This window comes from Balaenoptera acutorostrata, chromosome 2 (genome assembly GCF_949987535.1).
Source record: "Balaenoptera acutorostrata chromosome 2, mBalAcu1.1, whole genome shotgun sequence".
Lineage (NCBI taxonomy): Eukaryota > Metazoa > Chordata > Mammalia > Artiodactyla > Balaenopteridae > Balaenoptera > Balaenoptera acutorostrata.
The window spans coordinates 152,460,626-152,488,106 of record NC_080065.1 but is presented as its reverse complement, the minus strand read 5'-3'; positions in this window follow the sequence as shown (position 1 = coordinate 152,488,106).

Below are 27,481 nucleotides of genomic sequence, written 5' to 3'. Positions count from 1 at the left end.
ACAAATGCTAAAGGAACTTCTCTAAGTGGGAAACACAAGAGAAGAAAAGGACCTACAAAAACAAACCCAAAACAATTAAGAAAATGGTCATAGGTACACACATATGATAATTACCTTAAATGTGAATGGATTAAATGCTCCAACCAAAAGACACAGGCTCGCAGAATCACTACAAAAACAAGACCCATATATGCTGTCTACAAGAGACCCACTTCAGACCTAGGGACACATACAGACTGAAAGTGAGGGGATGGAAAACGATATTCCATGCAAATGGAAATCAAAAGAAAGTTGGAGTAGCAATACTCATATCAGATAAAATAGACTTTAAAATAAAGAATGTTACAAGAGACAAGGAAGGACACTACATAATGATCAAGGGATCAATCCAAGAAGAAGATATAACAATTATAAATATATATGCACCCAACATAGGAGCACTTCAATACATAAGGCAACTGCTAACAGCTGTAAAAGAGGAAGGTGACAGTAACACAATAATAGTGGGGGACTTTAACACCTCACTTACACCCATGGACAGATCATCCAAAATGAAAATAAATAAGGAAACAGAAGCTTTAAATGACACAATAGACCAGATAGATTTAATTGATGTTTACAGGACATTCCATCCAAAAACAGCAGATTACACTTTCTTCTCAAGTGCGCAAGGAACATTCTCCAAGATAGATCACTTCTTGGGTCACAAATCAAGCCTCAGTAAATTTAAGAAAATTGAAATCATATCAAGCATCTTTTCGGACCACAACGCTATGAGATTAGAAATGAATAACAGGGAGAAAAACGTAAAAAACACAAACACGTGGAGGCTAAACACTACGTTACTAAATATTCAAGAGATCACTGAAGAAAACAAAGAGGAAATCAAAAAATACTTAGAGACAAATGACTATGAAAACACAACAATCCAAAACATATGGGATGCAGCAAAAGCAGTTCTAACAGGGAAGTTTATAGCTATACAAGCCTACCTCAAGAAACAAGAAAAATCTCAAATAAATAATCTAACCTTACACCTAAAGGAACTAGAGAAAGAAGAACAAACAAAACCCAAAGTTTGCAGAAAGAAAGAAATCATAAAGATCAGAGCAGAAGTAAATGAAATAGAAACAAAGAAAATAATAGCAAAGATCAATAAAACTAAAAGCTGGTTCTTTGAGAAGATAAACAAAATGGATAAACCATTAGCCAGAGTCATCAAGAAAAAGAGGGAGAGGACTCAAATCAATCAAATTAGAAATGAAAAAGGAGAAGTTACAACAGACACTGCAGAAATACAAAGCATCCTAAGATACTACTACAAGCAACTCTATGCCAATAAAATGGACAACTTGGAAGAAATGGACAAATTCTTAGAAAGGTATAACCTTCCAAGACTGAACCAAGAAGAAATAGAAAATATGAACGTACCAATCACAAGTAAATAAATTGAAACTGTGACTAAATATCTTCCAATAAACAAAAGCCCAGGACCAGATGGCTTCACAGGTGAATTCTATCAAACATTTAGAGAAGAGCTAACACCCATCCTTCTCAAACTCTTCCAAAAAACTGCAGAGGAAGGAACACTCCCAAACTCATTCCATGAGGCCACCATCACCCTGATACCAAAACCAGACAAAGATACTACAAAAAAAGAAAATTACAGACCAATATCACTGATGAATATAGATGAAAAATCCTCAACAAAATACTAGCAAACAGAATCCAACAACACATTAAAAGGATCATACACCACGATCAAGTGGGATTTATCCCAGGCATGCAAGGATTCTTCAATATACGCAAATCAATCAATGTGATACACCATATTAACAAACTGAAGCATACAAACCATATGATCATCTCAATAAATGCAGAAAAAGCTTTTGACAAAATTCAACACCCATTTATGATAAAAACTCTCCAGAACGTGGGCATAGAGGGAACCTACCTCAACATAATAAAGGCCATATACAACAAACCCACAGCAAACATCGTTCTCAATGGTGAAAAACTGAAAGCATTTCCTCTAAGATCAGGAACAAGACAAGGATGTCCACTCTCACCACTATTATTCAACATAGTTTTGGAAGTCCTAGCCATGGCAGTCAGAGAAGAAAAACAAATAAAAGGAATCCAAATTGGAAAAGAAGAAGTAAAACTGTCACTGTTTGCAGATGACATGATACTACACATAGAGAATCCTAAAGATGCCACCAGAAAACTACTAGAGCTAATCAATGAATTTGGTAAAGTTGCAGGATACAAAATTAATGCACAAAAGTCTCTTGCATTCTTATACACTAATGATGAAAAATATGAAAGAGAAATTAAGGAAACACTCCCATTTACCATTGCAACAAAAAGAATACCTAGGAATAAGCCTACCTAGGGAGACAAAAGACCTGTATGCAGAAAACTATAAGACACTGATGAAAGAAATTAAAGATGATACCAACAGATGGAGAGATATACCATGTTCTTGGATTGGAAGAATCAATATTGTGAAAATGACTATACTACCCAAAGCAATCTACAGATTTAATGCAATCCCTATCAAATTACCAATGGCATTTTTTACAGAAGTAGAACAAAAAATCTTAAAACTTGTATGGAGACACAAAAGACCCCAAATAGCCAAAGCAGTCTTGAGGGAAAAAAACGGAGCTGGAGGAATCAGACTCCCTGACCTCAGACTATACTACAAAGCTACAGTAATGAAGACAATATGGTACTGGCACAAAAACAGAAACATAGGTCAATGGAACAAGATAGAAAGCCCAGAGGTAACCCCACACACCTATGGTCAACTAATCTATGACAAAGGAGGCAAGGATATACAATGGAGAAAAGACAGTCTCTTCAATAAGTGGTGCTGAGAAAACTGGACAGCTACATGTAAAAGAATGAAATTAGAACACTCCCTAACACCATACACAAAAATAAACTCAAAATGGATTAAAGGCCTAAATGTAAGGCCAGACACTATAAAACTCTCAGAGGAAATCATAGGAAGAACACTCTTTGACATAAATCACAGCAAGATCTTTTTTGATCCACCTCCTAGAGTAATGGAAATAAAAACAAAAATAAACAAATGGGACCTAATGAAACTTAACAGCTTTTGCATAGCAAAGGAAACCATAAACAAGACGAAAAGACAACCCTCAGAATGGGAGAAAATATTTGCAAATGAATCAACGGACAAAGGATTAATCTCCAAAATATATAAACAGCTCAGGCAGCTCAATATTAAAGAAACAAACAACCCAATCCAAAAATGGGCAGAAGACCTAAATAGACATTTCTCCAAAGAAGACATACAGATGGCCAAGAAGCACATGAAAAGCTGCTCAACATCACTAATTATTAGAGAAATGCAAATCAAAACTACAATGAGGTATCACCTCACACCAGTTAGAATGGGCTTCATCAGAAAATCTACAAACAACAAATGCTGGAGAGGGTGTGGAGAAAAGGGAACCCTCTTGCACTGTTGGTGGGAATGTAAACTGATACAGCCACTATGGAGAACAGTATGGAGGTTCCTTCAAAAACTAAAAATAGAATTACCATATGATCCAGCAATCCCACTACTGGGCATATACCCAGAGAAAACCATAATTCAAAAAGACACATGTACCCCAATGTTCATTCCAGCACTATTTACAATAGCCAGGTGATGGAAGCAACCTAAATGCCCATGGACAGATGAATGGATAAAGAAGAAGTGGTACATATATACAATGGAATATTACTTGGGCATAAGAAGGAACGAAACTGGTCATTTGTTGATACGTGGATGGATCTAGAGACTGTCATACAGAGTGAAGTAAGTCAGAAAGAGAAAAACAAATATCGTATATTAACGCATATATGTGGAACCTAGAAAAATGATACAGATGAACTGGATTGGAGGGCAGAAATAGAGACACAGATGTAGAGAACAAACGTATGGACACCAAGGGGGGAAAGCGGTGGGGGGTGGGGGTGGGATGAATTGGGAGATTGGGATTGACATGTATACACTGATGTGTATAAAATGGATGACTAATAAGGACCTGCTGTATAAAAAAAAACAAAAACAAAAACAAGCAAATAGCAAAACAGTTGACCCTGGCATAAAGATAGATATATAGACCAATGGAAAAGAAAACAGAACCCAGAAATAAACCCTCACATAATTGGTCATATGATTTTTAACAAGGGTGTCAAGACCATTCAGTAGAGAAAGGACAGTCTTTTTTTTACAAATAATGTTGAGAAATTAGGTATGTACATATGAAAGAATGAAAATGGACCCTTTCCTTACACTATATATAAGTATTAACTCAAAATGTATCAAAGACATAAATGCAAAATTTTACATCTCTTAGAAGAAGACATAAGGGGAAAACTTAATGATATTTGATTTGGTAAAGATTTCTTAGATTAAACACCACAAGCGTAGGCAACAAAAGAAAAAATTAGACAAATTGTACTCCAAAGGCTTTGTATATAAATGATACCATCAACAAAGTGAAAAGGCAGCCCACAAAATGGAAGAAAATATTTGTAAATCATATATCGGATAAAGGATTAATATCCAGAATATATATAGAACTCTTAGAACTCAACAACAACAAAAACAATATGTTAAAAAATGGGCAAAGAACTTCAATAGACGTATCTCCAAAGAAGATACACAAATGGCTAATAAACACATGAAAAGATGATCAACATCCCTAATTATTAGGGGAATGAAAATCAAAATCATAATGAGATACTACTACTTTAGACCCACTGGAATGGCCACTACCAAAAAAAAAAAAAAAAAACCAGAAACTGAGTGTTGGTGAGAAGGTGGAGAAATTAGACATCTGAACATCTCTGTTTACAGTAACATTATTCACAATAGCCAAAATGTAGAAACAAAGTATCCATTGATAGATGAATGGATAAACAAAATGTGCACACACACAGAGGAATATTCGAAAGGAAGGAAATTCTGACACATAAAAGAACAACATGGATGAACCCTGAAGATACTATGCTAAGTGAAATATGCCAGTCATAAAGGGAGAAATATTGTGTGATTCCACTTATATGAAATACCTAAAGTAGTCAAATTCATAGGGGCAGAAAGTAGAATGGTGGCTGCCAGGGACTGGGGATGAGGGTAATGGGGGGTTAGTATCTAATGAGTACAAAGTTTCAGTTTGGGAAGATTAAAAAGTTAGGGAGACAGATGACGGTGATGGTTGCACAGTGATAGAAATGTACTGACACTGAATCCCATGCTTAGTTACCAGCACTTGGTTAAAATGGTAAATTTCATGTTATGCGTGTATTACCACAATAAAATAAACAAACACAAACCTTATAAGCAAATACCTGATTCCAGACCAGTTTAAATCCTAGGATTCATCCATTGGAACAAGGATCTTCTCTGGGTCACTAAGTAAATCTCAAACTTAGGGTCCTAGAGTGGGGGACAGGTTGGGTGAAGAAAGCAAGTTGTGTTTGCTGTTGATTGTTTGTGTTTGTTTTTTTCGTCTCCTCCTATCCTCTTCTAGTTCTAGCTGTCCAGGGTTAAAGTCTAAAAGGGAGGAGAGAGACATAAGGGCCGATTTTAATGGAATAAGCCAGTCAATTCTGGCAGGGATGCCTCATATCTTGTTCTGGCTTGGTCTGATCTGACTGCGTGTGGTGGCCTCTGCTGGGATTTGGTTTCCAGGTGTGGTGTGCTCTTCCAAGATTTCTCTCACTCTGCTTGGCTCTGCTCCCACTGCAGTCCTGTAGCAAGACTGCTGATTCTGTAACTCAGCAAGTACCCAGGAGGGGAGTGAGATGCCAACCTCTCTTTAATGTTGCCTGTAATTTACTTCAAAATATTTCAGTATAGACAGTGGGATATAATGGTCTGTGTACTGAATTCACTCTCTTGGAAACATCAGTTTACATTTTATGCACTTTAATCAGAAATGCATAGTCCACTGAAGACTAGCTACCATCTGAAGACTTAAATCAGGGATCCATGGATGGCTAAGACAAGTATTGTAAATATCCCTTCATAAATCTTCACTAGAGGATTTTTTAACTAGGATAAAGTGTTTGAAAATAAGTTTTTACTTATGAAAAGAGTAAAGTTTAACTCTGAGGGTGGCTAAAATGTCTGCCCTTGCATAAACAGGGTGAAACAGAAAGAATACAGCCACGCTCACAGCCTAACATAATTAGAGAAATATCTTCAGTCCATAACCCTATATTCTCTCCTGCCCTTCCCCCATTTCAAACCCACGGAAGGACTGTTAACTTGATTCAATTAGAACACTAGGTGATCATGCCATCAGAGCGCTGTTGCAAATTCTTCATGCAACCAATTGTCAAAATACCTAATAGAGTGGGAATTCCTCAAGCTTACAGAAAAGGACAAATGACTATCTTTGTCTTCTTGTTAATAAAGTTTTCATGAGTTGCAAAAGTTGTCCCAGGCGCACAGTAGGTGCTCAATCATGTTTGTTGAATAAATGAATTGCATAGGAATGTTAAAATACCTACTACTTTTTTTATTTGCAAAAGAGGAAATGAGGGTGGGCTGAGAATTGAGCAGTTAGGAAAAATTTATAAAGTGAAATTTGGTACAGAGTGACAATTGGCTGTAGATAGCTAGCTAGCTGAATAAGTAGATAGATAATTGAATGGTTTCATTGTTGCTTCTGTCAGTTTGTAATGGTTAAAGAGTTCAGGTACCATTCTCTTTACCTTCTTAACCTCTTCTTAGAGTTGGAAATAATGCATCCTCTTGTAACACATTCCATAGGACACCAAGTTAAGTATCTCCCTTGAGCCCAATTACACCCCCTTGCAAATAGGAACCCTGCTACTCTCCTGGAGTCATGGAATCTCAGAGGAATAGCAGCTGCAGTCGCAGCTGTAATGCTGAATAGAACCTTAATAGCCTAGGAGGCCAGTGAACAATGAATTATAATAAACCAACTATAATTAGTAATAAAAGCCTTAAAATAACTGTACTCATGAGATAGTACTGGTCATATCCTTGCTGTGTTCTGGAAATAATAGAATTATTTTTTTCACCAATGTAACTACAATGGTAATTAAAAGCTGATTTAGGATCAAAGGCAACCTCAAGGTTATAAACATCAGTCCCTGGCTCTGAAAGTGTAAGTATCTAGTTCATTTCACATCTTTACCTTTTAAAAAGCAAGTGGTAAGGGGCTTTTGGAGCTTGTTTTTAAAAAATATGAGCAAAATCAGCTAGTAAGTGAAGCAAGTCACTCAATTGTTTTTTTTTTTTCCTAAAAGGTTTTGGGGAGAGAGGACACAAGGCAGCCTGAGGGGGGGGGGGGGAAGTTTGTTTACACTGTGTTCTCTACCTGGATAAGGAATGTTCTAATTGCTAATCTCCATGATATAACACATGAAAGAAATTTGGAAATGGTGATGAATAATGTAGGCAAAAGTAGCTGGATGATGCTAAGCTGAGGAGGTGAGATTTAGTTAGGCTGAGAAAGTTCTACCCGTTTCTGTGTGGTACAAATAACCTACGGCTGTAGCTCTCTGTTTCACAATCATTTATTGTCATATATTTAAAAATTGTATACTTGATGAAATTATCATCTCTAGATACAAGCACAAAACCCTAGCAGTGAGAATGTATCAAAATCATTAAGGGCGATGTTAAAAAAAAAAAAATGTCGTATTAGATACAGTGTTTTGGAATCAGCAATAATATTGTATTAACAGGGAGTTTCCAAAGGAAACACGGTGTAATCTCAGGTGGCTGGTGCTGGAAATAGTGAGCAAAACAAAGTCTTGCCCTCAGGGAGTTCACAGTGCAATGTGAGAGACAGATATTAATCCACTAAGGACGCTGACCCATGTACAATGACAATGCTAAGCGCTACACACAGAAGTCCAGGGGGCCAGAAAAATGTAGGGCAGAAGAATTAGCCTAGTCAGTGGAAGGCAGAGAGGTAGTCAGAGGGCGAATCCCTGAAGGAGAGCTCTTTGCTGAGATATGTAACATGGCTCCTAGGTAAAGGGGCCATGAAGAGGAGCAGGAGGTGGACCGGAGTGGGGTGATTTCTGCCTGTGCAAAAAGGTTCCACGGCTAAAGGTAACATGGCACATAAGAGGGACTTACAAAAAGCCACTTTTTTTCCATAAGAAAGGTGTTTTGAAAATGTGCTGATTCTGTTAGTTAATCAGGAATGGCCAATCTATGACATGAGTATTTCCTCTTCTCTATTCTGTGCTGCTGGCATCCTTTACTGTGTTGAGACATAGCCCCAGAATCTTTCTACACATAGCAATCCAGGAATTCACCAAAGCAAGCAACACCCTATTTGTTAGCCCTATCACAGAAGGAAGGAAACAAGTCTTTACTAATCTTTAGCTCCCCAAGGTCTAAGTGCCTTTCACATGTGAAGTCCTCAATAAACATTGAGTAACTCAAAGTACAAAGGAAGATCATGAACTATGACACTGACAAGGTCATAAAGCTATGACATATTAATTTATTTGTTAAAAAATATTATTGAGCAGCTACCAACTGCTAAACATTTTTTTTTTTTTTCTGGTTCCAGGGGATAGAATCACAATGAAGACAGAAAAAGTCTTTAATCTTCTGAAGGATATATATGTTAATGGGGTCAAAAGAGATCACAGTAATGTAATTAAATCAATAAACAAAAATGGTAGATTGCGTAAATGCTCTAAAGATAATAAATGGATTGATGACAGAACAACATATGTTGGTCAAAAAAGCCCTCTCTAATTAGGTAGTATCTGAACTGAGACCCGAAGGATGAGGACAGGTGCCCTCTGTTGAGGCACAAAGAGATGCCAGACATAGAAATCTCAGGGTGAAGAAGGGCTGGGATGTTCCAGGAAAAAGCAGCAGCTCACATTGGCTGGAGAGTGGTGAGCGAGCAGAAGAGAGGTGTGTCAGGGGGCTGGAGAGTTAAGCAAGTTATGCAGGGCTGTTTAGGTCCAGGTGAAGAGGTCAGATTTTCTTCTGAGACCAAGGGGAAGTGAATAAAGAGTTTTAGGCAGGGGAATGACATATTTCACAAGGATCACTCCAAATGTTTCGTGGAGAAGAACTGCACTGCAGAGGGGCAAGCATGATAGCAGGAAAATATACCCTGATCACCAGTGATCACATGGCTCTGTAAACAGAGAGAGTGTCTCTGTTTTGGCTGCAAGGGATAAATGAAAGAAAGCAGAACAAACATGTCAACATACTGAGGTGAAAATGAAACATTTGCCAGAAAAATATTACGGCATGATCAAGTTATCTAACAGAAACAAAATAAGTAAAAAATGTATGAATAGATGAGTGAATGAATACATGAGCAAATCAAACCCAAACATGAACTGAGGCATTTGTTCATACAAGGCATCACAAGTAGAATACCTATCTTCACAAAGGCGCTTTTGATACTAACTATAACTTGCAACATGATCCTATCCCTAATTCCCATTCCATCAGGCAAATATTTTCATATTTATATATAGGCATATTGCTTTGAAAGCAATATTTGTCTATTATCTGGCATCAAAAAAAAGTGCATGCTTCAGATTAACTTTTTACTGGAACTACAAAGGAAATTCTTGTAATGATATTCTGATTGATGTCAAGGAACACACTGTTTTAATTCATTCCAACTGTGACAATTTGTGCTCATTTCTTTTCCCCATCAGAGAGTGTACCTTCTGCTTGTGGCCACCTGATTCTTGACACTAGGTTATCCACGGTCACGATTTCACCTGGACCCCTGATTTTTGACCTTGGCTTTTTGACCTCTCCCCTTTCTTACCAAAAGATTAGTACTCTTTTGGCTTCTGACCTAAGCTTTTCTCATTAGCAGGCACTAATGAGCACTTCAGTCAAAGCAGAAAGAAGACCTTATCACACTTTTACTTCTCTTGGAACTTATGTACTGCCAGGCCTCACTACAAATCCGAAGAACATTGGGATCAAAATATATTTACAGACTTGTCATCACACAAATAAAAGGTTCTACTTTGGATATATCTTACGAACTCAGCAGAAGCCCACAGCATTTGAGTCAAACAAATTTCTACCTTTTTTCACTGTATCTTTCACAGAGTTACTGGAATAAATGAACATCCAACATATTTAAAGTATCTATTGTGTTCCAGACACTACTCCGTTTACCATCTATTTCCTTAGATTTAATCATGATAACAAGGTCAAAAGATGGTTTCTATTATACTTCTCACTTTACAGGTTGAGAAACTATAACCTAAATATGTTAAACGGCTGGGCAGTATTTTACAGTTAGAAAAATGGTCAACACAGATTTCATCTCAAGCCTGTATTGCTCTAAAACACTCACCCTTAGCTATTAGCTAGACTGTCATCCAGGAAAGAAGTGAAATGCTTATTCCCCCATGCTATATACCATGCTTTATTCTTTTGTTTAAAAAAGATTTAATTCATGCCATAACACAAAAATAGGATGTTTTAAGGAAAAACATTCATGTATGAGTTGAAAACTTAATTATTATTATACCAGCTTATCTAGACAAAAAGATTTAAAATATTAATAACAACATTAATTTTCCCCACAGATTATTTTGGGATTGACATAATGTCAAACAGCAGGCCAGCTGTTCAAATTATAAATCACCGATTCTTAAGACAAGTGGCTAAAACCCAAGTTACACCTCAATATATTCAACTGAATTTTAGCATCATGGCTAACTTTTCTCACTCGAGTGCATTATCTTTCATTCTGTCTCTAAACATGATGGGAAAATGTTTATTTTCAAACAAGATGTTATAAATTTTTCAGAATATTGAAAATTCTGCTTCATGGCTAGAAAACTCAGTTTCTTTAATAATTCAAACCTCTGTCTTCCTAGGTGGGCTTTGCAATTGCAATGAAAAGTTAGGAAGCATGAGACTGCCTACCTCCCCCAGGAAGCAAACTCTTAGCATACCGATCAGAACGTTTTCCTCTTTGTCTTCAATGGATCAATAATACTGAGGCTGCCAAAGTATCTATCCAACAGAGGACTCCATTTCAGAATTCACCAATGAAACGTCTTCAAACACAGCAACTGAGGTTATCTGCAACTCATAAATTTCTTAGCTCCTCTGACCATAGCTTACATGTACCTAATATCAAGAGTTCTTATTCCAAGTCTTTTACATTATAGCAATTTCCTTTGGGATTATATTTCAGTAAGTAAAACGCTCTTTGGGAACTATTTAATTTTTCCTCAGCTTGTTCTTTTTCCTAACCCCTCCTCCCCAGGTCCCACAGACTTGTCATTTTTAGAGTTGAACTATCAGCTTTATCATAAAGTTTATTCTCTGTAGGCATGAACAAGCAAAACCAAAGTGAAAGAAATGAAAAGAAAGAAAAAAAAGAACAAAACCCTGGAAATCTCTAGAAAGCACACATATATACATACATACACACAAAGAAGCCATCTTATACGAAAAACAAAAAAGACCAAAAACTCCACAAAAAGAATACAAAATTGTCTCATGTCACAGGTTCAAAAGTCAGACATTCCCATATGTTTTTTAAAAAGTAAAATGAATGACAATAAACAATGATAAATTCCTTTTAGTTGTAGGATTCTTTATAGTTTTCAGAGTGTTGTTACATATGTTATGTCATCGCCTTTTTAAAACCTTTGAACAAATCTAGTGCAATGTGCCTCGATATTACATTACCTTTCTATTTTATGAAGGAAAACTGTAAATAAGGTTAGATGTTCAAAAAAGCAAAACAAACCACGTACTAAAGAGAGAAAAGGCATCCATGAAGACAGCAAAGACAGTTGAGCTTCGGAAAAGCACACAATGAACTACAGCTTGGAACTTTTCCAAAATCTCATTCACCAACTGGCTAACACTTCGACTGAAACACACTGGGTGACAGCAAGAACTCTCAGGGTGAGAACCACCGGCTCTGAGACAGTCAGCCTCATTAGAACACGTCACGTCTCCCCTCCAACATGAACACTCTTTCTCCTGTGCAAAGGTATAATAATATATACAACAAAGGAAAAGGGCACATGGTCATGTGCGCATTTAACAGAAGAGCCAAGTCAGGATGGTTGCTTAGCTGGAAAGCAAGATCACACCAATGAAAAATGTAAACATATAAACATGATGTAAACAAATGTAAATGTAAACATATAAAATCGAAACTTGATGGAGTTTCGATATATCAAGTTATGGATAGTGATGGATATCAATATAATTCTTTTCAAGTTTTCTGTTATCAGTTCATTCAATCATTCAACCGACTTTCTTTAAGCACCTACATGTCAGGCCCTGGGGGTTAAAAAATGATTAAGACACCATCTTTATCAGCAAGAAGCTCCTGGCCTAGAGATGAAATCAAGGAGTAGGAGAATTATGATAAGTGATAAACTGAGAGCAGAATGAGGCCCTGGATAACTAAGCCTGGGAGGAGGGAGGAGCAGCTGTTGGCATGCCTTTTTCTCCCCATATATGTGAGCAGCAAGAAAGGTTAGAATCCTGACCGCGAACAAGAAAAATACCAAATGAGGCTACTGCTGATTTGCATATTCACTTAGGAACAAGCATTCACAGATGCTTTGATTGGGTGAACCCAGAAGCGGGCTTTTGGTTTATGACACACGTGCTGTCATTCCAGGGGATTACCTGGAGAAGAGCTTCAACGGGGACTGCTCTCAAAACACCACACAGAGCCGTCTGGATGTCCTCGTTGAATCTGGAAGACACGAAGAGCATCGATTAAAGCTATCAGCTTACCTCAGACACAAAGCTAGTGCTGAGAATAAGTGATAGGAAATATCCACACCAAAAAGATCTGCCCACCAAACACCAAGGATAGATGTGGATTACAGGTTTATCTCAGAACTGACAGGTTTCTGCATTTCAGAAGCATCATGCTAGAGTGGGTGATGGAAGAGCTTTGTATTAATAAAACCAAGATCCCCATTCACTGGGAAATCTTGGGTTTCTTTTTTGATCTAAACCCAGTTTGGAAATACTAGATTAACCCGACAGAGCCAGTTTTCTTCTGTCTCAGTTGCTGCTTCCATGAGAATTTGAGCAGATTCTGAAATGCAGTGCTTGTCACTATAACCATTAACAAACATGATATGGAAAGTAAAGAAAAAAATGTTTTTAAAAAAACAAAAAGCAAACTAACATTTTTTTTTTTTAAAACCACATCTCTAGCTTTTAATAGTTTTGCTTTCCTCCCAAGCTATTTATTTGTCTCTCTGTTGGGTGACTGTATACATTTCATCATTTATAGAGAGAGAATCATTAAGTCATTATCTTAGGTTCAGACTTAATTCAATCTAGTACAAAGGAATGCAATGAAACAAGCACTATGAAAGCTGCAAAACAGGACGCCTTATTTTGTGTCGATATCCCTTGAGTATGCCTTTATATTGGGTTCAATCTTCCATGAGAATCTTAGAGAATTTACAACAAACAACAGTAACTTACTTGTGAATCTCCCTAATGTTGGTAACACAAGTTAGAAACAATAGCAACAACAGAATTACATTTGGGCCCTCTCCAAGCATAAGCATGAAAATGAAGGTGAGGACATTTAGGGATATGCGCAAGTGTAGAGAAACCTGATGATTTTATCAGGCTTTTGCATAACTTTGGGACTTTTCTCTGAGTTCTGATAGGCAATCAAATGAAAACTGTCAATTGTGATCATTGGAAAATACTTAGCAAAATCTGATACTAGAGCTCTAAAATGCTTCTCACTACATTTCTGGAACTAGAATCGTAAAATAAACCCAGAGGAAAAAGACAGATATGTTGGCCCCTATTTCCAAAGTAACTGTACTAACCGTTAATGTTTAATGAATGTCAGCTCTAGACAGCTTTGCTTCTTGGGCCTAGTTTTTCAAGAAGGAAACTGAAACTCTCTGCATAAAACTGTTTTGATGGGCATGATAGTTTTCTTTGCCTTTGAAACGAAGATAACAATAATTAAGCACTTAAAGCTTCCATGGATGAGGTTATTTTGTTTTCCTATTAAAAAAAAAATCATCAGGCTCTTCGTAAACAGGACCTAATTAATACAACTAGTTTCCTCATAATCATCAACCTCTCAGGACAAATTTTGTACTCTTGATGTTCAAAGTGCAAGGAATTCCTTTACTCTTAACTTAGGGAGAAAATCACTGGCCACCAGAGTTTACCAAATGCTACTGTCAAGAGATAAGCTCATAAGAATGACAGGTTTCATTTACCAGAAAATATTAAAATCCTGTCAGTGTGATTTCTATCAAGAAGGTTTTCACTGAAATAATAAAAAATGAATGAATGAAATCAAATGGAGTCATCTAGTTAAATATTCATTTTCTAATCTTTAGGGAGGTGTTTATTATACATTGAACACCTGGCCTTTGGTAGCACGTTGTCTGATTTTAAACTTGTTATCCTGCCATAGCAAATTCCAAGAGGGCTGTAAATTAAGCCCATTATTATGAAAAAGCCAAAGTAACAAAGTGCCCTCCTTCTCAATCCAGGGATGATCTAAGGAAACTGATTCTAAGAAAAAATGCCTAGATACTCTTAGGGCCTGGGCTTAGGGGAAGCAAGCGAAGCTGCTATGGTGCAAATTTGAAGCAGGCCCTTGCTCAGAGGTGCCGAGATTCTTCACTTGCATGACATTCACAGGACAGGTCTCCTTAAATTTTGCACCCTGAGCACCTCATTCACTTTAGCCAGGTCCTGGCCCTAAGTCCTCTGGCACTTGTGATGATGGGATTTAATTTTCCAGTTTTATTGATAAACACGAAAACAACAATAAAAATATGTATCATGTATTTGAGAGAATTCTAAGACAGTATGTTCTCCACAATTGCAACTTAAATAAGAAAACATACTTTTTGACACATATGATAGAGAAAATCAATGCAGAGATCTACAATAGGCAGAAGGGGTGAGAAATAAGGCAAGGTGTGAAAAGAGAATGCTTCGCAGGCTATTTCCTAACCTGATCCCCCCCATTCCCCGCCCTTGCAGGAGGTGCACTGTACAGAAGCAGTCAGTTGTGCTAGGGAAAAAGCGAGTAGATTGAGGGAAGAAAGAAAAGTAAAAAAGAAAGAAACACAGCATGCATAAGGCACAGAACTTAAGAAGGCATATGACTGACTCACTGAAATAAAACAAAAAGGAAAACAATCAAAATGCCTAGGTGGAAGGTGGAAGGGAAATGGTTCCAGAAACCAGGATTTCACTCTTTGATTCAAATCTGAACCTTGTCATATTAGGTGAACTTCTTGAAGGAAGTGAATTTCTGTGAAATAGGTTCCTCAGGTATCAAGTAAGAATGAGAGAAACAACAGTAAATCAAAATCATAGCAATAGCAACCTACTGAAGTATTACCCATGCGCCAAGCTCTTTGAATAAGCATTATGTCAATACTGTGGAAAAGCCCTGGGAGACAGATATTGTTCCTATTTACCAAAAAGGAAATTCTGATAACATAATACATTACATTATAAACACACAGCATAATGATAACATAATACGTTATTTTATATATATACATATATATACACATATGTATGTATGTATACGTGTGTGTATGTGTGTATATATATATATGTATATAAAGCTCTTAGTGAGGCATCAAGTCGTGGAAACTCAAGAAAGGGTTGTTCTTATGGTGGTAAATTAAAAGTCTATTTACTGAATCCTATTTTAATATAAGCAAAAGTTTTTAAAATTTCTTATTTGGATCATCTTAATGTATTAGTTTATCTTTTTCCAGACATTCTTCCATTAATGTGAAAAGAATTAGCAAAAGAGAAGGAATAAGCACTGTCACAAATATTCCCCAAAACGTATGACTAGAATTGAGGCTTTGGAAGTCCCAGTGAATTCACTGACACTTATAAAAACAGAACATCACTGGAGTTAAGATCCAAAGTGTAAGAAGGGGAGAAACTGGAGGCCGTGGATTTTCACAACAATACAAATGAAATGCTAAGAAGCTTAGTGGGGATGGGAGCTGTCACACTGACAAAGCCAAGGCACTTGCTCTTGCTGGTGGCAAACCTAGATTGCAGGGACAGGGTTAGAAAACAGACTGAGGAGTTAAGATGAACACTGGGATACTCCTGGGCTAGACAACCATCTTTGTTGGAACCAATAAATTTCTTGGGAGGTTGTGAGTTGACAAACAAACAAAATTCCCCAAGTGCTGTTAGTGGTTGTATAATACAGATACCTTAGCCTGCAGTTAATAATTTCATACTGTAGGAGTTTCAGGTTTCAGTTGTAAGTTGTTTTTTTTTTTTTTTTTTTTTGCATTTAATTTTTATATTTTATCCAGGTCAAAAATGTATATAACTTTTTAAAAATAGATCTTTATTGGAGTATAATTGCTTCACAATACTGTGTTTCTGTTGTACAACAGTGAATCGGCCATATGCATACATATAACCCCATATCCCCTCCCTCTTGGGCCTCCCTCCCACCCTCCCTATCCCACCCCTCTAGGCGGTCACAAAACACCTATCTGATCTCCCTGTGCTATGCGGCTGCTTCCCACTAGCTATTTTACATTTGGCAGTGTATATATGTCGATGCAACACTCACTTTGCCCCAGCTTCTCCCCCAACCCCGTGTCCTCAAGTCCATTCTCTGCGTCTACATCTTTATTCCTGCCCTGCCACTAGGTTCATCAGTACCATTTTTTTTTTAATTCCATATATATGTGTTAGCGTATGGTATTTGTTTTTCTCTTTCTGACTTACTTCACTCTGCATGACAGACTCTAGGTCCATCCACCTCACTACAAATAACTCAATTAACTCAATTTCGTTTCTTTATATGGCTGAGTAATATTCCATTGTACATATGTGCCACATCTTCTTAATCCATTCATCTGTCGATGGACACTTAGGTTGCTTCCATATCCTGGCTATTGTAAATAGGGCTGCAATGTACATTGTGGTACATGACTCTTTTTGAATTATGGTTTTCTCAGGATATATGCCCAGCAGTGGGATTGCTGGGTCATATGGGAGTTCTACTTTTAGTTTTCTAAGGAACCTCCATACTGTTCTCCATAGTGGTTGTATCAATTTACAGTCCCACCAACAGTGCAGGAGGGTTCCCTTTCACCACACCCTTTCCAGCATTTCCTGTTTCTAGATTTTTTGATAATGGCCATTCTGACCAGTGTGAGGTGATACCTCATTGTAATTTTGATTTGCATTTCTCTAATAATTAGTGATGTTGAGCATCTTTTCATGTGCCTCTTGGCCATCTGTACGTCTTCTTTGGTGAAATGTCTCTTTAGGTCTTCCACCCATTTTTTAATGGGATTGTTTGTTTTTTTGATATTGAGCTGCATGAGCTGTTTGTATATTTTGGAGATTAATCCTTTGTCCGATGTTTCATTTGCAAACATTTTCTCCCATTCTGAGGGCTGTCTTTTCGTCTTGCTTATGGTTTCCTTTGCTGTACAAAAGCTTTTAATTAGGTCCCATTTATTTTTGTTTTTGTTTTCATTACTCTAGGAGGTTGGTCAAAAAAGATCCTGCTGTGGTTTATGACAAAGAACATTTTTCCTATGTTTTCCTCTAAGAGTTTTATAGTGTCCAGTCTTACATTTAGGTCTCTAATCCATTTTGAATTTATTTTTGTGTATGGTGTTAGGGAGTGTTCTAATTTCATTCTTTTACATGTAGCTGTCCAGTTTTCCCAGCACCACTTATTGAAGAGGCTGTCTTCTCTCCATTGTATATCCTTGCCTCCTTTGTCATAGATTAGTTGACCATATGTGCGTGGGTTTATATCTGGGCTTTCTATCCTGCTCCACTGATCTATATTTCTGTTTTTGTGCCAGTACCATACTGTCTTGATTACTGTAGCTTTGTAGTATAGTTTGAAGTCAGGGACCCTGATTCCTCAAGCTCCGTTGTTCTTTCTCAAGATTCCTTTGGTTATTTGGGGTCTTTTGTGTTTCCATACAAATTGCAAAATTTTTTGTTCTAATTCTGTGAAGAATGCCATTGGTAGTTTGATAGGGATTGCATTGAATCTGTAGATTGCTTTGGGTAGTATAGTCATTTTCACAATATTGATTCTTCCATTCCAGAAACATGGTATATTTCTCCACCTGTTTATGTCATCTTTGATTTCTTCCATCAGTGTTTTATAGTTTTCTGAGTACAAGTCTTTCGCCTCCTTAGGTAGGTTTATTCCTAGGTATTTTAATCTTTGTGTTGCGATGGTAAATGGGATTGTTTCCTTAATTTCTCTTTCTGATCTTTTGTTGTTAGTGTATAGGAATGCCAGAGATTTGTGTGCATTAATTTTGTATCCTGCAACCTTAACAAATTCATTGATTAGTTCTAGTAGTTTTCTGGTGGCATCTTTAGGATTGTCTATGTATAGTATCATATCATCTGCAAGCAGCAACAGTTTTACTTCTTCTTTTCCAATTTGTATTCCTTTTATTTTTTCCTTCTCTGATTGCTCAAACTAGGACTTCCAAAACTATGTTGAATGATAGCAGTGAGAGTGGACATCCTTGTCTTGTTCCTGATCTTAGAGGAAATGCTTTCAGTTTTTCACCATTGAGAATGATGTTTCCTGTGGGTTTTTTGTATATGGCCTTTATTATGTTGAGGTAGGGTCCCTCTATGCCCACTTTCTGGAGAGTTTTTTATCATAAATGGTGTTGAATTTTGTCAAAAGCTTTTTCTGCATCTATCGAGATGATCATATGATTTTTATTCCTTAATTTGTTAATGTGGTGCATCACATTGATTGATTTGCATATATTGAAGCATCCTTGCATCCTTGGATAAATCCCATTTGATCATGGTGTTGGATCCTTTCAATACGTTGTTGGATTTTGTTTGCTAGTATTTTGTTCAGGATTTTTGCATCTATGTTCGTCAGTGATATTGGTCTATAATTTTGTGTGTGTGTGGTATCTTTCTCTGGTTTTGGTATCAGGGTGATGGCGGCTTCATAGAATGAAACTAGGAGTGTTCCTCTCTCTGCAATTTTTTGCAAGAGTTTGAGAAGGATTGGTGTTAGCTCTTCTCTAAATGTTTGATAGAATTCCTGTGAAGCCATCTGGTCCTGGACTTTTCTTTGTTGGAAGATTTTTAATTACCGTTTCAATTTCATTACTTGTGATAGGTCTGTTTATACTTTCTAATTCTTCCTGGTTCAGTCTTGGAAAATTGTACCTTTCTAAGAATTTGTCCATTTCTTCGTGGTTGTCTACTTTATTGCCATACAGCTGTTTGTAGTAGGCTCTTATAATCCTTTGTATTTCTGCAGTGTCAGTTGTGATTTCTCCTTTTTCATTTCTAATTTTATTGATTTGCGCCCTCTCCCTTTTTTTCTTGATGAGTCTGGCTAAGGGTTTATCCATTTTGTTTATCTTCTCAAAGAACCAGCTTTTAGTTTTATTGGTATTTGCTACTGTTTTCTTAGTTTCTATTTCATTTATTTCTGCTCAGATCTTTATTATTTCTTTCCTTCTACTGACTTTGGGTTTTCTTTGTTTTTCTTTCCCTAGTTGCTTTAGCTGTAGGGTTAGATTGTTTATTTGAGATTTTTCTTGTTTCTTGAGGTGAGGTTGAATTGCTATAAACTTCCCTGTTAGAATTGCTTTTGCTCCGTCCCATAGGTTTTGGGTCGTCTTGTTTTTGTTGTCATCTGTTTCATCTGTTTCTATGTATTTTTTAAATTTCTTCTTTGATTTCTTCAGTGATCTCTTGGTTATTTAGTAGCGCATTGTTTAGCCTCCATGTATTTGTGTTTTTTACAGTTTTTTTTTCCTGTAATTGATTTCCAATCTCATAGCGTTGTGGTCAGAACAGATGCTTGATACAATTTCAATTTTCTTAAATTTTCTGAGGCTTGATTTCTGACCCAAGATGTAATCTATCCTAGAGAATGTTCCATGTGTACTTGAGAAGAAAGTGTATTCTGCCACTTTCAGGTGGAATGTTCTATAAATATCAATTAAATCTATCTGGTCTGTCATTTAAAGCTTGTGTTTCCTTATTTATTTCCTGTTTGGATGATCTGTCCATTGGTGTAACTGGGGTGTTAAAGTCCCCTACTATTATTGTGTTACTGTCAATTTCCCCTTTCATGGTTGTTAGTATTTGTCTTATGTAATGAGGTGCTCCTATGTTGGGCGCATAAACATTTATAATTGTTATATCTTCTTGGATTGATCCCTTGATCGTTATGTAGTGTCCTTCCTTATCTCTTGTAACAGTCTTCATTTTAAAGTCTATTTTATCTGATACGAGTATTGCTTTTCCAGCTTTCTTTTGATTTCCATTTGCATGGAATATCTTTCTCCATCCCTTCACTTTCAGTCTGTATGCGTCTCTAGGTCTGAAGTGTGTCTCTTGTAGACAGCATATGTGTGGGTCTTGTTTTTGCATCCATTCAGCCAGTCTGTGTCTTTTGGTTGGGGCATTTAATCCATTTACATTCAAGGTTACTATCTATATGTATGTTCCTATTACCATTTTCTTAATTTTGGGGGTTTGCTTTTGGGGGTCTTTTTCTTCTCTTGTGTTTCCCACCTAGAGAAGTTTCTTTAGCATTTGTTGTAGAGCTGATTTGGTGGTGCTGAATTCTCTTAGCCTTTGCTTGTCTGAAAAGCTTTTGATTTCTCCATCAAGTCTGAATGAGATCCTTGCTGGGTAGAGTAACCTTGGTTGTAGGTTTTTCTCTTTCATCACTTTAATTACATCCTGCCACTCCCTTCCGGCCTGAAGAGCTTCTGCTGGAAAATCAGCTGATAACTTTATGGAGATTCCTTTGTATGTTATTTTTTGTTTTTCCCTTGCTGCTTTTAGTATTTTTTCATTGAATTTAATTTTTGTGAGTTGGATTAATATGTGTCTTGGTGTGTTTCTCCTTGCGTTTTTCCTCTATGGGACTCTCCGTGCTTCTTGGACTTGGGTGACTATTTCCTTTCCCATGCTAGGGAAGTTTTCCACTATAATCTTTTCCAATATTTTCTCAGACCCTTTCTTTTTCTCTTCTTCTTCTGGGACCCCTATAATTCGAATGCTGGTGCATTTAGCGTTGTCCCAAAGGTCTCTGAGGTTGTCTTCAATTCTTTTCATTCTTCTTTATTCTGCTCCTTGGTAGTTATTTCCACCAGTTTATCTTCCAGCTCACTTATTCATTCTTCTCCCTCAGTTATTCTGTTATCGAGTCCTTCTAGTGTCATTTCAGTTATTGTGTTGTTCATCTTGTTTGTTCTTTAGCTCTTCTAGATCTTTGTTAAACATTTCTTGTATTTTCTCAATCCGTGCCTCCATTCTATTTCCGAGGTTCTTGATCATCTTTACTATCATTATTCTGAATTCTTTTTCAGGTACATTGCCTATTTCCTCTTCGTTTGGTCTTGTCAGTTTTTCCCTTGCTCCTTCGTCTGTGACATATTATTTTCCATCTTTTTTTTTTCTTTTTTTGATGAGTGGGATTGTGTTCCTGTTTTACTGGTTGTTTGGCCTGAGGCTTCCAACACTGGAGTTTGTAGGCTGTTGGGTAGTGCTGCGTCTTGTTGCCGAGGACCTCTGGGAGACCTCATTCCAGTGAATACTCCCTGGGGTCTGAGGTTCTCTGTTAATACTGTGGTCCGGACTTGGAGCTCCCACCACGGGAGCTTCAGCCCCACCCCCAGCTCATGAATCAAGATCCTGCAAGCTGCGTGGGGCGGCAAAAAAGAAAAAAAACAAGGAGTACAATAACAAAGTAAAAAATAAAATTAGACTAGGCAACTAACAGATATGTTAGAAAGAATATAAAAAAATATATATAGATGAGACAACTGGAAGGTAAAACAGAACCACAATAGTAAAAAAGAGGAGAAGAAAAAAAAGTAGAAAAGGCCTTGGTTGTGTAGGGCGGGGCCTAAGCAGCAGCAGGGCTTGACAGTAGGCGGGGCCTGTGCTTAGGACCCACAGGGCTGGAAAAGGCCCTGGGGTGCGTGGGGGGGGGTGGGGTTTAGGCTCAACGGAACAGAAGGACCCCAGGCGTGCCTCCCACCTCTGGTCTCAGAGGGCAGGGGACCCCACCTGGGAGCCCAGCAGGCTCAGCGTGTGGGGGAAAACGCCCTCCACTCCTGCTCCTCCTGTCCTGGAGGGCCCCTCCACCTGCCTCTCTTATTCTCCCCAGGCCTCCCTCCTATGCCCCAGGACCAACGTGGCCTGGAGGAGGCCTCTGAGGGTGTAGGACCCAGCCCGAGAGCCGGGCAGACATCCCTGGCCGATTGGGCAGGGGAAATTCTGGGCATGCTCCCCCCTGATCCGAGCCCCTGAGGGTCCCTCCAGGCATGGGAACCCCTCGGGGCACCGGTCCTGTCCGGCCTCCACTTCTCCTTCCCCCTCAGTGCCCCCATGTCCTACTGGTTCACTTAGGGGTTCCTCCAATCTCCTTGGGAATCAAGGTCCCCCACCAGCATCCAGCAGGTGCCCTAGTTGTGGGGAGACGCAAACTCTGCATTTCAATCAAAGGAAACTAGTTGATTAAAAATTATATATGTATATTTTTTATTAGCAATCGTTTCAAAAAACAAGTAACATTACTGAAGCCAAAATGCCAGAGCAAATGTAAGAGGAGTCCATTCTTGTTCTCAGTATGTAGGTGTTATTGTATTAGAAAATTCTAAAGGTGGAGTCTAGACTAAAGAATGCAACAAATTCTTAACAGGTCATGGAGATTTGCCTTTGAAGGGAGTGAATCTCCCAGCTGCAGCTCCTGGCTCCATGAGGGAAGTCATTGTCCTTTCTTGTTCTATGTAGTGAGAATGTGTATGGGACATGCTTCATTTGGTTTAATAGAACATGTTACACCTGAATCTCACCAACCACAGCTGAGAAGACAGAATATAGTGAATCTGAAAACAATGAAGGGACAAAGTCCCAGGAAACCTGAAATCTCCTGACTCAAAGGCTCTGGGTGGAGAAGGACAAATCATAGTTATAGATGTACTGGTAGCAAGGCTGCCAGGGAGGAAGCTGCTGTTGATCTTGAAGACAGAGATTATCCTGCTTGGGAGAGGAACAGCAGACAGATTTGGGATGTATTTTAAAGAACCAATCAATCTCACTTTAGAAACTCTGCAAAGTTAGGCCTTCTACAGTCACCCTAACTAGTATTTATTGCAGCCTAAACCCAGTCAACTCTATTATACTACCCGGATTCTACCTTCTTCCTAGCCTTTATCAGTTATAAAAATATCTTATTTATTTCTTCCTTGTTTGTCTCTCCCACTAGAATGTAAGCTCTTAGACAAGAGAATTCTGGATTTTCCACTCCTATGTCTTAGTACCAAAGAACAATGCTTGGCACTATTAGGCAATAAGCAGAATACAGAAACAACATAGAAACAACTATATCATAAATGGTATGGCATATTTCAGTGAAAAGTCTACTACAGTATATGTTAAATAACTATATATTAATAAGTATACATTTTAATATACTATACATCAAAAGTCTAGGTAATGTATATATGTGGTTTGAATAATAATAAAATGAAAACCCATATGGCTACAGCTGTCTTAAGAAATAGACCATTACTGTTATCTTTGAAGCTCTCTTCCACAAAAGCAGGTCCAGTCCATAAAAGGGACACAGATCCTCGTCTACAAATACTGTAGTTTTCCTTTCTTTGCTTTTATCTTGATTGACCAGATTTTCAAAAGAGAAAAAGTACTAAACAATGTGGTATACTGGCTATAGCTATGGATCCAAATGTTTTGATTCTTTGCCCCAACCATAAATCTTTTTTGTGATACACATTCATTATGTAAATACTTATGAACTATACACACTTACTGTATGCAATATATTTTACACACTATAAAACCTTTAAGATAATGAAATGTGCAAAGTGTACTTTTACACTTTGTGAAATTAAAATATTTCATAAATTGTATTTATTAATATATTAATAGCACAAAATTGATTTTTTTCTCATTAAGGGTATTACCATCAGCATTATTAGTGCAACCTTCCTTTAAATGTAAAATATACTATTATTTCATGCACTGCTAAGGAAGGAAAAATACTGTCAATTTAACTATTACATGGTACCCATCAATCCTAAGGTATTCCTCTAAATTTAAGAGATGTTAAAATACACACCTTATAACCAAAGAAATAAACTGAATTTTTAAGGGAAAATCGAATTGAATATAGTTCATTAGTTTTGAAAATTATGTTTTAAAACCATGATACAACTCTTAAACTTCCTTGTTATTAAGTTATTTGATTTCTAATCTTAGGTTTCACAACTGTTATAGCAAGGTAAAAGATACTTCACAAATATATTTATGGATCCAAATATAAGAAATAAAACAGTGGATCATTTTTCAGTAATAAAACTTTGCAATCCAATCTACCATTTATGTGAAAAGTTTTACTGCTGTACTTGCAAATTCTCAGGAAGGAGTACATTAAAAAAAATTTTTACATGACTTAAAAATGCACTGAAGCTTTATATCTGGAAGATTTTAAAACAGGTTCAATGATTCTGCATCTAAGTGTGTGTGTGTGTTTATGTGTGTGAGAGAGACAGAGAGAGAGAGAGAGAGAGATACTAGACATTTTTCTTTTAAAGCTAACACACTTATGGCTTTCACAATGGAACAATGAAAGCCTTTTTAAGCATCCTTTTTCAATTTTTTTTTTCATAATACAAAAACAGTCACTTTTCACACTCAGTGTTAAAATGTCACCTTTACCTTGAAAAATTTTTAGTGGACAACTTCTTATCAGACCTTATCACATCATAATGTTTTAGCTCATAATGTAGCTGATGAAGACTGTACTAAGAATACAGCCAGCTCTGTCATGTTCACTTGCTCCAAACTACCAATGTTATTTATTACCTCTATTTCTTTACAGGCACCTTTTAATGTCAGCTATCCATTCTCTGAGAGTTTATCATATAATTCTTATTTTTAATTAAACTCTAACATCATACCATGTTGAAAGTGACCTAAAATTGATGGTGCAACTGTCAACTGCTCCACAATGTGGAAAGCTTACTATTCTCCAAATAGCCCATGAGCCACATAAGACACATCACCATCTGATACATGCAATGAATGTGGGCACCATGTCAACAGGTGTATTAAACCTTAACAAAGCACAATTTCTTTCTCATTTTAATATAAAAATAATTGTAAGCAAAAGTTCTAATACTGTCTTCTGGAACCTAGTGAATGGCTCTGTGTGTCCCTGGACTGGATACATCCCTTGTTGGATACCACTGGACCAACAAGGGATTGTGAAATGGGTCCTAGAAGTTGCAAACCCAAAAGCCTATGGGTGCCAGTTTTACAATGTAAATGAGAAAAATAGGCTGGGTTTTTGGCAAGCTAGACAGTACATGGCTTATCTAAGGAGACAACTACTATAGGTCTGGTATTCCTAGATCTGAATTTTACTGAGAAACTGGATAGCCACGTATTTATATAAAATCTGTCCATTTGGAAATGCTAAAAATAAGTGAAAAGCTTTTACAAAATTCTAATGGACCAAACCAAAAGCATTTGTGGGCTGGATTTACCCATGGGTTTTCCAGTTCATTTCTTATAACTAGAAATAAAAAAGAATATATAGAAAAAATTTTAAAGAGCAAAAAAAAAAAAAACATGAAAAAGGAGGAGAATGAGGAGGGGAAATAGGAGAACAAATATAATCTGAGGAGAGTCCTAAATCAATTATTTTAACATCTTGAAATAAATATCATATGTAAAAGGTTTTTTCCCCCATTTTAATTAAAAAAATTCCCCTTATACAAATAAAATTAAGGGAAAATTTCAAGAGGCTGTTAGAGGATGCTGTCTTCTTTATCTCAGCATTTTAGTGAAAGCTGATCTCGATCATGCAAAACCTTTTCTAAGACCATCATGGAAGCATCATTTAATTGTGCAATTATTAACCATATATTAGGGAAAAGAGGTAACAAAATTTCTCCCTTCCTCCTCTCTTTTCTTCCCTCTATAGTTTATTCTCTCCTTACTTACTTGAGTGTCCTCTCTCTCTGTTTCTAGTGAGTGGGAAACTTTGTCTCTTAAAAGTTATTATTCATATAATCAGTTCCCCCATGCAGTATGTTGAGTTGGTTTTTGGAAATTGGTATACTGAAGATATATTTATAAGATAATCTAATCTACCATTTATGTGAAAAGTTTTACTATTGTACTTTCAAATTCTCAGGAAGGAGTGCATTTAAAAATTTTTACAAATGATTTACATCATTTAAAAAATAATAAAAATGAACTACTGTAGTCATGCAAACTACTATTATTATAGTCTAGACATACAATTGGGTTTCAAAGCATGTACTCTTTTTTGGTGCTAATATTGTAAACTGCTGCTTTATAAAAAGTACTCTTGCCAATAAATAATTTATTCATATTTTAATGTTGTTGTCTTTGCAACACATTCATCATAACAGACTTGTTTTTTTGCCAGTGCGTATTGGAACAGTGCCAACAAGAAGCGTTCTTAAAAATATGACCTTCCTCATTTTTCTCCCAATGAGATGATGTAAAGAGAGGAACCCAAATAATCTAAACAATGTTTAACACCTTTAGCATCTGTTGGAAAGCAAAAATGAAGACTAATGTTCTCCTAGATAGCTCATTCAATGTTTATCTTGATGACAGGGAAACAAGCAGCAGAACAACCATTGAACTGAATTACAATAAAATATACATTTTTCAGAGAGAGGAGCACAAAATCAGTTTTCATTTGGCATGTTAAGTATGCTATATTTGAACAGAATGTTACATATTCATTTCATTCATCATTTAAAGGCAGATAATCAGGAAGTCATTACGTGGCCTGCATTGGGCAGCTATTCGATTAGAGTATAATTGAGCACTCTGTAATTCAGCCAAAGCTGACAGGTTGGGAATGCATAATATTCATCCTAGGTATTTTGAATGTGGGGGAAAGTATGGGGCAAGCAGTATTTGCTGGTCAAAACAGGACACTGGGATAAAAGGGAAGACCTAAAAATAAAAAAAATTACTTAGTTATTTCCTCTTTGTTTTTAAAATTGTTCTGTTAATTTTGCAAACCAGCAATCTATAAATTTTAGTAATTTCCTTGGGAAATCCTCTCTGGCGTCAAAAGATGTCACGTGACATTTTGGGTCATGCTGGCATCCTTCTACATTGTTCTAGAATGGCTGTTCATAGATTTTTAGACATGAGGGCAGCCAGTTAAGGCCAAAAAAAAACCAAAACAGATTTCATCCAGGATTTTGTAAAGTACAGAGCTGGGTTTGGAAGTTACACAGTACAGAACTGGGTGCTAAGGCAAAGAAAAAAGTGGGTAACAAGACACTACAAATATTCTTATCATGGTTTTGGTTGGTGAGGGAAGGACATCATAATACAAATGCCAGGGTTATTTATTATTTTGGCATT